Source organism: Aquarana catesbeiana, linkage group LG06 (assembly GCF_042186555.1).
Source record: "Aquarana catesbeiana isolate 2022-GZ linkage group LG06, ASM4218655v1, whole genome shotgun sequence".
Classification (NCBI taxonomy): Eukaryota; Metazoa; Chordata; class Amphibia; order Anura; family Ranidae; genus Aquarana; species Aquarana catesbeiana.
Genome location: NC_133329.1, coordinates 54,051,148 through 54,066,193, shown reverse-complemented (window position 1 = coordinate 54,066,193; position 15,046 = coordinate 54,051,148). Strand labels below are relative to the sequence as shown.

At 45.0% G+C, this 15,046-nt stretch overlaps 1 pseudogene; it reads left to right on the top strand.

Annotated features, from left to right (window-relative positions):
* LOC141147957 (putative methyltransferase DDB_G0268948) overlaps positions 1-15,046 on the top strand; it is a 41,764-nt pseudogene that overhangs the window by 16,133 nt on the left and 10,585 nt on the right.

Below are 15,046 nucleotides of genomic sequence, written 5' to 3'. Positions count from 1 at the left end.
TAGAGTTTGGCTCAGATGGAGGAGACATGTAGCAGGAAAAAGCTGGATCACCAGGAACCTTGTATTCCGTAAATTTTTGCGTGGTTTATCTGTCTCCCAGAAGTGGATCAATTTAGGGCACGACCAAAATATGTGAAGTCGTGTTCCTCCATCCCCCTGGCATCTCCAACATTGGTCAGTAGTTGCAGGGTGAGGTACCACCTTGTTAACAGTTTATAGTTGGTCTCTTTAATTTTTGTACAAACCGATGATTTCAACGAAAATCTGAGGACATGTTGTATCTGAGCAGATGTTAATGTACGCCCCAGCTTACTTTCCCATTTGTTCAAGAACGGTAAGTGTGGTTGTTCAGCCGGACAGTTCAAGAGGGCGTATGTTTTGGATAGAGCCTGTGGAAGGGAACCCTCTTTGGAACAGTATGCTTCAAAGGACGTCAGGGGACGATTAAATCCCTGTGAATTAGGCAAAGTATTGAGAAAGTGTTGTAATTGTAGTGCTGTCCACAAGGAAAGTTTGAAGGGCTCATTAGCACTACTGTGGAAGGCCATTGGCCTCCCGTTAGGAAGTGGGATGCCTGGACCCTACCTGTTTGGCTTAGGGTCCGAAACATTTGCGGTTCCAGACCAGGGAGGAACCACGGTTTTTCTATGATAGGGAGCAATGGGGAATCAGGGAAGAAAGCCGGTTCTGTGTGCTGACCTGGGAGCATATGCGGAGTGTCGTACCCAATATGGGGTGTAACTTCAGCACAGGTGGTAGTTGGTCATAGCACCACAGAGCCCCTGGCAGCAGAATGTCAGTCTGGGCCTGTTCCAGTTGTGCCCACAATTTAGAGCAGCGATGCCAAAATTTATTAATTTTAAGCTACTGCCACGGGGGCCTAACTTCTCATATAAAATAACGAACTGTTATGTATTTATCATAGATTAAATAAAACATCTCACTGATCAAACTGCAACAAGCTTTTATCCCTACTTACATTGCGATTATTACTGATTTCTGCCATGTGCATGCTAGGTTTAATGCAATAATAACTTCATCTAACAATTAACTACTAACTTGGATGTTGTTATTGGCAAAGAATATGAAATCTCTGAAATGATGTGAGATCTTACGTTAAAACCTCTTGATCTTACCGGATCTAACGAATATCTATTAGCCCGAATGATTTTTGGCCCGAAAATTTGATAAGGGGGGGCCAGCCCCCCTCATTAATCACTTAATAAGTCTCTAATAATGTGAGAACTAACGTTAAAAACACTTGATCATACCGGATCTAACAAATTGCTTCCAAAATAGCTAACTGTTTGGTCAATTTTTTGATAAGGGGGGGCTGATGACGGGTTAGCCCCCCCAGCAAATAACTGTTAATATCGCTTCTTCTGTGTGAGATCTAACGCAGACAACGGTTGATCTAACCTGATCTAACAAAGATCTAACAAACTGCATAAGATTTTTTCAAAAATTTTGATATGAGGGGCTAACCCGGCAGAGGTGCCTTTTTCAGGGTACAATATGAAGTGCAGTGCCAGTACAGTGGGAGGAGCTTTACATTAAGGAAACCCAATCTGAGTTTAGGTTCTGTATGTAAGCTTTAATAACAAGGTGTAAAGTCAATGTGGTTTGACAACATATAACGCACAATATCTCCGCAACCAAAGCTGCACAAATGTTTATTTTTGCGGCACAAACCAGCACAAACCCGGCACAAACAAATGGCGCGTTTGTTTTTAAAATTCAGGAACATGGGGTGCAATGTGGGCGGGGTTGCTGCAACTATAACGCACAATATCTCAGCAACCAAAGCGGCACAAACGTTTATTTTTGCGGCACAAACCAGCACAAACGTGGCACAAACGAATGGCGCGTTTGTTTTTAAAATTCAGGAACATGGGGTGCAATGTGGGCGGGGTTGCTGCAACTATAACGCACAATATCTCTGCAACCAAAGCGGCACAAACGTTTATTTTTGCGGCACAAACCAGCACAAACGCGGCACAAACGAATGGCGCGTTTGTTTTTAAAATTCAGGAACATGGGGTGCAAAATGGGCGGGGTTACAGCAACTATAACGCATAATATCTCCGCAACCAAAGCGGCACAAACGTTTATTTTTGCGGCACAAACCAGCACAAACGCGGCACAAACGAATGGCACGTTTGTTTTTAAAATTCAAGAACATGGGGTGCAAAATGGGCGGGGTTACAGCAACTATAACGCACAATATCTCCGCAACCAAAGCGGAACAAACATTTATTTTTGCGGCACAAACCAGCACAAACACAGCACAAACAAATGGCGCATTTGTTTTTAAAATTCAGGAACATGGGGTGCAAAATGGGCGGGGTTACAGCAACTATAACGCACAATATCTCCGCAACCAAAGCGGCACAAACGTTTATTTTTGCGGCACAAACCAGCACAAACGCGGCACAAATGAATGGCACCTTTGTTTTTAAAATTCAGAAACATGGGGTGCAAAATGGGCGGGGTTACAGCAACTATAACGCACAATATCTCCGCAACCAAAGCGGCACAAACGTTTATTTTTGCGGCACAAACCAGCACAAACGCGGCACAAACGAATGGTGCATTTGTTTTTAAAATTCAGGAACATGGGGTGCAAAATGGGCGGAGTTAAAGCAACTATAACGCACAATATCTCCGCAACCAAAGTGGCACAAACGTTTATTTTTGCGGCACAAACCAGCACAAACGCGGCACAAACGAATGGCGCGTTTGTTTTTAAAATTCAGGAACATGGGGTGCAAAATGGGCGGGGTTACAGCAACTATAACGCACAATATCTCCGCAACCAAAGCGGCACAAACGTTTATTTTTGCGGCACAAACCAGCACAAACGCGGCACAAACGAATGGCACGTTTGTTTTTAAAATTCAAGAACATGGGGTGCAAAATGGGCGGGGTTACAGCAACTATAACGCACAATATCTCCGCAACCAAAGCGGAACAAACATTTATTTTTGCGGCACAAACCAGCACAAACACAGCACAAACAAATGGCGCGTTTGTTTTTAAAATTCAGGAACATGGGGTGCAAAATGGGCGGGGTTACAGCAACTATAACGCACAATATCTCCGCAACCAAAGCGGCACAAACGTTTATTTTTGCGGCACAAACCAGCACAAACGCGGCACAAATGAATGGTGCATTTGTTTTTAAAATTCAGGAACATGGGGTGCAAAATGGGCGGGGTTACAGCAACTATAACGCACAATATCTCCGCAACCAAAGCGGCACAAACGTTTATTTTTGCAGCACAAACCAGCACAAACGCGGCACAAACAAATGGCACGTTTGTTTTTAAAATTCAGGAACATGGGGTGCAAAATGGGCGGGGTTACAGCAACTATAACGCACAATATCTCCGCAACCAAAGCGGCACAAACATTTATTTTTGCGGCACAAACCAGCACAAACGCGGCACAAACGAATGGCGCGTTTGTTTTTAAAATTCAGGAACATGGGGTGCAAAATGGGCGGGGTTACAGCAACTATAACGCACAATATCTCCGCAACCAAAGCGGCACAAACGTTTATTTTTGCGGCACAAACCAGCACAAACGTGGCACAAACGAATGGCGCGTTTGTTTTTAAAATTCAGGGACATGGGGTGCAAAGTGGGCGGGGCTTGCATTAAATTGAATGTTTAATATCTCAGAAACCGAACCGGCACAAACGCTCATTTTTGCGGCACAAATCAGCACAAACGCGGCACAAACGAATGGTATATTTTTATTCACGTTTTACAAACATGGGGTGCCAACTTCACACAGCTTATAATGTTTGGGGGTTCAAAGTAATTTTCTTGCAAAAAAAAAAAAATTTTTCATGTAATCAAAAAGTGTCAGAAAGGGCTTTGTCTTCAAGTGGTTAGAAGAGTGGGTGATGTGTGACATAAGCTTCTAAATGTTGTGCATAAAATGCCAGGACAGTTCAAACCCCCCCAAATGACCCCATTTTGGAAAGTAGACACCCCAAGCTATTTGCTGAGAGACATGTCGAGTCCATGGAATATTTTATATTGTGAGTTGCGGGAAAGAGACAATTTTTTTTTTTGCACAAAGTTGTCACTAAATGATATATTGCTCAAACATGCCATGGGAATATGTGAAATTACACCCCAAAATACATTCTGTTGCTTCTCCTGAGTATGGGGATACCACATGTGTGGGACTTTTTGGAAGCCTAGCCCCCGAAAACCAAGCACCGCCTTCAGGCTTTCTAAGGCCGTAAATTTTTGATTTCACTCTTCACTGCCTATCACAGTTTCGGAGGCCATGGAATGCCCAGGTGGCAAAACCCCCCCCCAAAATGACCCCATTTTGGAAAGTAGACAACCCAAGCTATTTGCTGAGAGGTATAGTGAGTATTTTGCAGACCTCACTTTTTGTCACAAAATTTTGAAAATTGAAAAAAGAAAAAAAAAAATTTTTCTTGTCTTTCTTCTTTTTTCAAAAACAAATGAGAGCTGCAAAATACTCACCATGCCTCTCAGCAAATAGCTTGGGGTGTCTACTTTCCAAAATGGGGTCATTTGGGGGGGTTTTGTGCCACCTGGGCATTCCATGGCCTCCGAAACTGTGATAGGCAGTGAAGAGTGAAATCAAAAATTTACACCCTTAGAAATCCTGAAGGCGGTGATTGGTTTTCGGGGCCCCGTACGCGGCTAGGCTCCCAAAAAGTCCCACACAAGTGGTATCCCCATACTCAGGAGAAGTAGCTAAATGTATTTTGGGGTGCAATTCCACATATGCCCATGGCCTGTGTGAGCAATATATCATTTAGTGACAACTTTGTGCAAAAAAAAAAAAAGTGTCACTTTCCCGCAACTTGTGTCAAAATATAAAACATTCCATGGACTCAACATGCCTCTCAGCAAATAGCTTGGGGTGTCTATTTTCCAAAATGGGGTCATTTGGGGGGGTTTTATGCCATCTGGGCATTTTATGGCCTTCAAAACTGTGATAGGTAGTGAGGAGTAAAATCAAAAATGTACGCCCTTAGAAATCCTGAAGGCGGTGATTGGTTTTCGGAGCCCCGTACGCAGCTAGGCTCCCAAAAAGTCCCACACATGTGTTATCCCCATACTCAGGAGAAGCAGCTAAATGTATTTTGGGGTGCAATTCCACATATGCCCATGGCCTGTGTGAGCAAAATATCATTTAGTGACAACTTTTTGTAATTTTTTTTTTTTTTTTTTGTCATTATTCAATCACTTGGAACAAAAAAAATGAATATTCAATGGACTCAACATGCCTCTCAGCAATTTGGGGTGTCTACTTTCCAAAATGGGGTCATTTGGTGGGGTTTTGTACTGCCCTGCCATTTTAGCACCTCAAGAAACGACATAGGCAGTCATAAATTAAGGGCTGTGTAAATTCCAGAAAATGTACCCTAGTTTGTAGGCGCTATAACTTTTGCGCAAACCAATAAATATACACTTATTGACATTTTTTTTACCAAAGACATGTGGCCGAATACATTTTGGACTAAATGTATGACTAAAATTGAGTTTATTGGATTTTTTTTAGAACAAAAAGTAGAAAATATAATTTTTTTTCAAAATTTTTGGTCTTTTTATGTGTATAGCGCAAAAAATAAAAACGGCGAGGTGATCAAATACCATCAAAAGAAAGCTCTATTTGTGGGAAGAAAAGCAAATTTCGTTTGGGTACAGCATTGCATGACCGCGCAATTAGCAGTTAAAGCGATGCAGTGCCAAATTGTAAAAAGTGCTCTGGTCAGGAAGGGGGTAAATCCTTCCGGGGCTGAAGTGGTTAAATCTGTCCACCAAGAGTCTAGTAGATATCCCGGGTATGATGAGGTTTGAAACACAAAAACATAAATTATAATATAATAAATAAATATAAATAATGAAAAAAAATAATAATATAATAATAATAAAATAAATTTCCCCATGATTCACTATCGCTCAATTCTGCAAGTGTTCTAATTTACTATCGCTGTTTTCTAGCTGATCTAAATCCACTTTTGACATAAAGGGACACTTTTTGTTGCTATGGACAATCTCCAGTTTCCAGGCAGAAAGAACAGTATATATCATATAAAACTGCATGCAGCGCATTGGACAAAGCACTGGGGACAAAAGGGATGTGAAATTATTTCATACAGTACTGTTTTCTGTAAGATTACAGTACTATATGCGTTATGATTTTTACATTTTTTGAATTTGCCGCCAGGTTCCGCCCCCGTGCGTCGCGCCGCTTGCAGGGAATGGAGCCTGGCACGGAGAGGCTTCGGAGGAGACAGAGCTCACGGACACTGCGGGGGATATCGCAGGATCCTGGGGACAAGGTAAGTAACACCGCACCAGGATCCTGCAATGTAATCCCGAGTGTGGCTCGGGGTTACCGCTAATGGGACTGAAATTTAACCCCGAGCCACACTCAGGATTACCGTCAGGGAGGCTACCACTGATTCACACTGCTTTTTGTCAGCTAGAGCTGCTGACACCTTCTCTGAGTATACTGTAATGCTGGCTTTGATCAATCAAAGCCAACATTTGCTATATACTGGGGGAATTGGGGTAGCAGAAGCAGGGCAGAGAGACTGGATGTGCTACACACACCCTGTGTACAATGATGACATGTGTCCCCTCACCCAAGTGTGTAGCACGGCCAAGATACTTACCAGTCCCTGGAGTCCCTCACTTTCCTCCCACAGCCAGTTTTCACAGTTGCAGGACCCTGGTGCCACCAACTTGACGTTGTGAACCGACTGTGACTTCCTCAGGAACTCCCACTCCCCACTGCGCATGTGAGAGATTGTGCAGCGCTTTAAAACTGGTCCCGCGGCCTCCTGGGACGTGTGATGCCAAGTTACATAGTTTTCGCCTACGCCTGTCAGTAAATGGCACCCGCTCCCAGAAAAAAAAAAGAAAGAAACACCATTTCTGTCAGAGTAGGGAGTGAAGAGGAGGATGAGAAGAACTTTCACTTTCAAGTGAAGGTCCACTTTAAGTAAGGACAAGGTTAAAGTTATCGGTGACAATAGCAAGAAATGAATAAAAATGTGTTGTAATTGTTTTCAACCAAATTAAAACTATATCATATCATTGTTATGACATTATAAATGTAACCCCTTCCCACCCAGCTTTGGCATCCCTTTAAATGGGTCTTTATGCCGTGATTGGCTCTCAGTGGACACATGATTGGAAGCCTGTCCCACCAGCTTCCGATTGAGACTAGATACGGAGAGCTGGCTATTCTGTGGCTATGACTGTGCTGGGGGCATGCAGTGAGCATGTTCTCGGCACAGAAATCTTGGCTTTTCATGGACTCCTATGTGCAGTGTGAGGGCTTTAAAGCCCACCCTCTTTGCAGCCACACATATGCATGATGTGGGAAGCAAGAGGTTAAACTGAAAACAACATCAGTGTCCTTGTGATGTAATTTGAATATGTTTTTGTCTTCCTAGTTTACCAAATCATATGGATTTGCTGTGGACGTTGGCTGTGGAACGGGGCAGAACACAAGAATTCTCTCTCAGTACATCAAGAAAGTTCTCGGAATCGACATCAGTGAGGCTCAGATAGAGGAGGCCAAGAAAGCCTCGGGGTCACCCAATGTCACATACAGGTGGGGACATTCTAAACATGTTTCATTAGTTATGTTTAGGGGAGGACCAGGAACCTTTTGGCCTGGGGGGAGCATACCCAACCAAGTAGCCCCTTTCCTGATATAGACAGACCTTTTTGGGCTAAAGAAAGTTTACTATGCAAAGTGTGCCATAGTCCTGCAGTAACTGGTGGGTATTCCTAAAGGACATTGTTGAGGGATGTTGGGGTGATTGGTGGGTATTCCTAAATTATATTGTTGGGGAATGGGGAGGTGCATGCTGTTTTCTTTTGTTTGTTTGCTTACATTTGTAAAAAAAAAAAAAAATAAACGTGGCCCTTCTAGTGTGTAATAAACACAGTTCACCACTAGGGAGGAAGTTTACCCGTACAGCTACTGTACATGTGACATTGTTGGTGGTTTACTGGCAGCCTCATTGGCCTGGTACACATTCATTTAGGGGTGGCCCATGTATAGTGGGCACACGGGCACGGCCCCCCTAATCCCTGCCACCACCTCCTGGTCCATGCGCCGGCCCCTTTCAGGATGCTGGACGCATGGACTCTTATGGCAACATGGGCACGTGAGGCTCTAATAGGCTTCTAAAAAGGGTGGGCTCGGGGCGCAGAGAGTGCGCCCTGATCCCACCCTGTTGTGTGACCATAGCAAATAAATTTTCACTATTTTTGCACCACAGTGCCTCCCTGCCAATCAGGAGGCAGGTCAGTGAGACCTGATTCCCGATTGGCCAAAGAGCCGGGCATCCTGTTGGATGCCCAGCACTTTGGCTGAAGAGAGACATAGGGGAGAAAGCTGGAGCATCGGACTCCTCAGCCGCTGCTGACACAGGAGGAGAGGACCCAACAGCCCGGAATGGAGGAGGAGATGCATGTGATCCAGGAGCCATTGCCTGCCCATGCCCCAGCTTGCTGCCATCATCCCGATAGTTTTAGAGCTGGTCTGATGGTGGGCGAGCACGGGGGGGGGGTCACAGTGGCTGCATATGTTGGGCACAGGCTGCATATGATGGGCAGAAGCTGCCTATGATGGGCACAGGCTGCATATGATGGGCACATGCTGCATATGATGAGCACAGAGGCTGCATATGATGAGCACAGAAGCTGCATAAGATGGGCACAGAAGCTGCATAAGATGGGCACAGAAGCTGCATAAGATGGGCCAGAAATTGCATATGACGGCACAGAGGCTGCATATGATGGGCAGAAGCTGCATATGACGGGCACAGGCTGCATATGATGGGCACATGCTGCATATAATGGGCACAGAAGCTGAATAAGATGGGCACAGAGGCTGCATATGATGGGCACAGACTGCATATGATTTGCACAGTGGCTGCATATGATGGCCACAGAAGCTGCATATGATGGGCACAGAGGTTGCATATGATAGGGAGGGGCTGCATATGATGGAAACAGAGGCTGCATATGATGGGCACAGAAGCTGCATATGATGGGCACAGACTGCATATGAGTTGCACAGTGGCTGCATATGATTGCCACAGAACCTGCATATGATGAGCACAGAGGTTGCATATGATAGGGAGGGGCTGCATATGATGGGAACAGAGGCTGCATAAGATGGGCACAGGCTGCATATGATGGGAAGAAGCTGCATATGATGTGCATAGAGGTTCCATATGTTGGGCACAGGCTGCATAAGATGGGCACAGAAGCTGCATATGATGGGCACAGGCTGCATATGATGGGCACAGAGGCTGCATATGATGGGCACAGGCTGCATATGATGGGCACAGAGGCTGCATATGGCAGGCACAGGCTGCATATGATGGGCAGAAGCTGCATATGACGGGCACCAGCTGCATATCACGGGCACAGACTGCATAAGATGGGCACAGAGGCTGCATATGATGGGCACAGAGGCTGTATGATGGGCACAGGCTGCATATGGCAGGCACAGAGGTTGCAATTGATGGCACAGTGGCTGCATTTTATGGGGCACAGTGACTGCATATGATGGGCACAGTGACGCTGCGATTGATGTTTTTTTTTTTTCAGAATTTTTCAGTTTGCTTGCGCCCCCCCAAAAAATTTTGAGCACCAGCCGCCACTGCATTCATTCTAATGTAAACAGGGTGAATGTGACTGGAGCATGTCAGTGAAGGATTTATTGGGTGATTTTTCTGTGAATTCTTTATAAACAGACCAACCCCTTTGTTTCATCTGGGAAGAGATGAGACAGAAAAGTCAGAAGCACAGAGCCCAGGGTTGAACTTTCAATCCAACCAAATGGTGTCACTAAAAGTCTAACCTGTCATTTTCTGCAGTGTCTGTCCAGCTGAAGAGATGCCGGTTGGTGACGCTTCTGTCGATCTACTAACAGCGTGCGCTTCTGCCCATTGGTTTAACATTGAGAAGTTTCTAAAAGAGGTAAAAACAAACAAGTCTTCTTGTTTCATTGTTTCTGACTGCTGCACCTTGTAAAATGTGCTGTACATTACATACACCTGACTGCTGAATTCTGTACACTGTGGGTTTGATTTACTGAAGGCAAATCCACTTTGCACTAGAAGTGCACTTGGAGGTGCAGTCGCTGTAGATCTGAGGGGAAGATCTGCAATGAGGGGAAGCTCTGCTGATTTTATCATCCAATCATGTCCAAGCAAGAATACTGCTTTTTATTTTCCTTGCATGTCCCCCTCAGATCTACAGCGATTGTACTTCCAAGTGCACTTGTAGTGCAAAGTGGATTTGCCTTTAGTAAATAAACCCCATAGTGTACATTATGATTTAACTTACATAGCCTAAACTGCTATATGTATTCTGTCCTGCATATTGCATACAGTGGATCACTGCAATCTGTGCTATATATTACATACACCAAACATCTGCACTCTATACCCTGGGCTATACATTATATTCCCCAAATCACTGGACTCTATATGCTAGAATATACAGTTTTATTTTATATTTGTTTAATAAAATCAGTTTTTTATCAGTGAAGGGGCACACTTTTGCTGATATATTAATGTAGATGTCATCATTTCAGGTCGATCGGATCTTAAAGCCAGGAGGTTGTCTTGCTTTCTTCACCTACTTTGCCAATCTGGAAATTCACTACAAGGACCGCTCAGAACAGATGACTGAGGTCTTTTTGGATGTCAGTACTAAATATCTTGTCCCTTGTCTTACATACTGCCTCGTCTGAGATATCGCTGTTGTATTTGTGAGTGATAAGTAAGCCTGCAGGGATATGCAATTAGCGGACCTCCAGCTGTTGCAAAACTACAGTACAAGTTCCATCAAGCCTCTGGGTGTCATGCTTGTGGCTGTCAGAGTCTTGCTATGCCTCATGGGACTTGTAGTTCTGCAACAGCTGGAGGTCCGCTAATTGCATATCCCTGCTTTACTGCATATACAGACTGATTTTACTGTTCTGGGTTTAGTAACACTTTGAATAAACTGATAGTTGTGCATATATAGACACATTAGGGTCAATTTATTAAAGGCAAACTGCGCAGTTTGCAAGTGCAGTTGCTTCAGAGCTTAGTAAATGAGGGGAAGCTCTGCTGACTTATATCATCCAATCATGTGCAAGCAAAAACTTTTTTTTTTCCTTGCATGTGATTGGGTATTCTTTGCAAAGTAAAGCTTCACCTCATTTACTAAACTCTGGAGCAACTGCACTTGCAATGTGCACAGCCTGTTTGCCTTTAGTAAATCAACCCCATTAGTGCTTAAAACCCATCTCCAAAAATAGAAAGGAGCCCAGTCAGGGCTGGACTGGCACAAAAATTTGGCCCTGGACTTCATCCAGACCGGCCCACTTTAATTGAATAAAATGCTGCCCCCCCAAAGAAAAACCACGCCCACCAAAAGGCCCTCACATCCATTTTTGTATATCATGAGGGGGTGAGAGAGAGGTAGGAGTTTGAGAGAGGGGTGGGTTGAGGGAAAGGGGGTAAGAGGGGGCGGGTGAGAGAGAGGGGGTGAGAGAGAGGAGGGGCTGCAATCTCACAGCCCCCCCTCTGTCTCTCAGCCCCCTCTCTCTGACTCACCCCCTTTCCCTCAACCACCCCCCTCTCTCACTGTGCCCCAAGCCCACCCAGTTGTGTGACAATAGCGAATTAATATTCGCTATTGTCTTCCTGATTCTCCTCCCAGCCAATCAGTGAGCTGGTCCTGAGACCCGATTGGCTGAGAGGAGAAGGGATCATATTGGCTGCTGAGGAGGAGGAGACACAGGGGAAGCCGCCGAATAGGAGACGCCAAGCAGGAGACTCCGAGGAGGAGACGTCGAGCAGGAAACACCGAGGAGGAGACGCCGAGCAGGAGATGCCAAGGAGGAGACTCCGAGGAGGAGATGCCAAGGAGGAGACTCCGAAGAGGAGATGCCGAGGAGGGGGCGCCGAGTAGGAGACGCCGAGCAGGAGACACAGAGGAGGAGACACCGAGGAGGAGATGCCGAGCAGGAGACACAGAGGAGGAGACACCGAGGAGGAGACGCCGAGCAGGAGACACCGAAGAGGAGACACCAAGGAGAAGACGCCAAGGAGGAGACGCTGAGTAGGAGACACCGAGGAGGAGATACCGAGCAGGAGAGGCCAAGCAGGAGACACCGAGCAGGAGACGCCGAGCAGGAGACACCGAGAAGGAGACACCGAGCAGGAGACGCCAAGCAGGAGATGCCAAGCAGGAGACGCCAAGCAGGAGATGCCAAGCAGGAGACGCCAAGGAGGAGACACCAAGGAGGAGACACCGAGCAGGAGACGCCAAGCAGGAGACGCCAAGCAGGAGACGCCGAGCAGGAGACACCGAGGAGGAGATGCTGAGCAAGAGATGCTGAGCAGGAGACACCGAGTAGGAGACACAGGCCCATGACCTAGATGGGGTGAGTGTGGAGTTTGACAATCATATAGGGGCCGGGGGTTTGACAGACCGACCGGGGGGGCGAGTGGTTTGTTTGCTGTCCCCCCCAAATGGAGTACCAGCCACCACTGGTCAAAGCCACGGCTTTCCAATCAGCAGGGCGCATTAGCTTTACTGATTGCAGAGCTGGGGGTCTGACTTAACTGGGGCCAAGTTGGACCTTGGGAGAGAGACCACTGCTTACACACAGAGAGCAAAGGTTCATCTTTTCAGCTGCTGGCAGGGGACAGGCTTCTCTATTCAGACTGTGACTGCTTTCTAAAGAAAAGCAAGTGTTATGCCCCGTACACACGGTCGGACTTTGTTCGGACATTCCGACAACAAAATCCTAGGATTTTTTCCGACAGATGTTGGCTCAAACTTGTCTTGCATACACACGATCACACAAAGTTGTCGGAAAATCCGATCGTTCTAAACGCGGTGACGTAAAACACGTACGTCGGGACTATAAACGGGGCAGTGGCCAATAGCTTTTATCTCTTTATTTATTCTGAGCATGCGTGGCACTTTGTCTGTTGGATTTGTGCACACACGATCGAAATTTCCGACAATGGATTTTGTTGTCGGAAAATATTATATCCTGCTCTCAAACTTTGTGTGTCGGAAAATACGAGGGAAAATGTGTGATGGAGCCTACACACGGTCGGAATTTCCGACAACAAGGTCCTATCACACATAAGACTTTGCACACCTTTTATTTGGATACACCCGGGAGATATTTAGCCAGTTTAAACTGGAGGTTTAGTTGGGTTTTAATGTGGACCCTCCTTTTAAATGCAAATCAATCATGAAATAATTATTTATTGAAAAATATATCCATTTGTCTCCAGTATAAAGACAAAAATTGCACTTATTTTCAGGTGATGAATATTCTGGCCCCATATCAGAGTGAGAAGATTAACAATATGAAGACTGCATACAAGGAAATATATGAAGACATCCCTTACCCCGACAAAAGAAGGTCTACTTTTATATATCAATCATCTGATATGTGGTAACCTCTGGTCACCGTCTCCCCAGCCCTTTAAGGGGTTCTGAATGTTGGGAATTTACTGCCTAATCTTTTTAGAAATAGCTTTAAGGGTTAATTTTAATATCTTCTTTTAAGGAATAGAACAATATAATCTGATGATTTACAGCTTTCTTTTGCTATTTATTTTAAAATAATAATTTTACAAACAAACATATAACTGTGTGCGCAATGCACTGCATGTATAGAACTCTCAATTTTTTATTTTTTATTTTGAAAAACTTTTATTTTCTTAATAAACACATAGACAATACAGACGTACAACAGCACAGCCACCATCTGGCTATTAACAGGGTAGGGACCTGCGCAGGGGTCACACGGTATCCTTACATTATCAAAAACCATTAAAATATTTGCAACTACAGTAGTATATCAACATCAAGGGGCCCTCCTGGCTCTTGCTCCAAGGGTGGGCTGAAAATGTGCTGGCTCACCTAAATTATCCTGCTATCAAGGATTGGTCTATTAGGATGTCAAGGAGAGCCATCATACATCAGAGAGGTCACCTATTCTGCTGTAGCAGTACAGGGTTCCGCGAACCACTTACTCCAGACTCTGTCGTATTTTCTCGGACAGCCTCTATGTATATAAGTGTCCTTGTAGAGGGGTATCATATTGTTAACAAGTATTTTCCATAGACCTATAGAGGAAGGAGTATTTTGCTTCCAGCATAGTACAATGGATTTCCTGGCATAGAACAGCAGGAGACCCAACAAGGTTCTCTCAGCCACCCTGGGCACCAAGTCCTCCACCAGCCCCAGCAGGCATATTCATAGGGATGGGATGATAGAGATACTTAGTAGATCATTCACCTCTGTAAGAATTTGTGACCAGAAACCTGTAATTACCGGGTAGGACCAGAAGATGTGGATAAAGTCCCCAGGGGCATGGTCACAACGCCAGCATTCTGGGGAGAGAGAAGACCTCATCTTGTGCACCCAAGCGGGAGTAAGATATGCCCTATGGACAATCTTGTATTGAACGAAGCGGTCTCTCAAGGAAACCAATATTTTAAATGGGAAGTCCCAAACATCTCCCCAGTCCTCAGAGTCCATCTCTGGAACGTCCCGGCCCCATTGCTGATGAAGCCTGGACAAGAACTTTAATCTTCCATTTCATTTCTCTCTAATAGAAAGTCTACAGATCCAGCACTGCTTCTTCCTCCACTATCTGACAAGACACACCCTGTCACCTTTTATACAGATTACTGATCCAGCACTGCTTCCTCCTCTACTATCTGACAAGACATACATATAATTGAAAAGATAAAAGGGCTTGGAACACTCAACAAGCTCATGCTGAAGCTCACCTTCCTCAGGACATTTTGACAAGCTTGTACCTTATTGAAATGTCAAAATACACTTTATCACTGAGTGATCCCCTTCCAAGCTTCGGGAGTGTCATCTTATGTTTTTGGATCATATGTATTTTATGTTCTGTTGAGCATCCAGGTCTGTTTTCTCTTGGATATGTCTGCAGCAACAACCACTGGATTATACACCAGCAC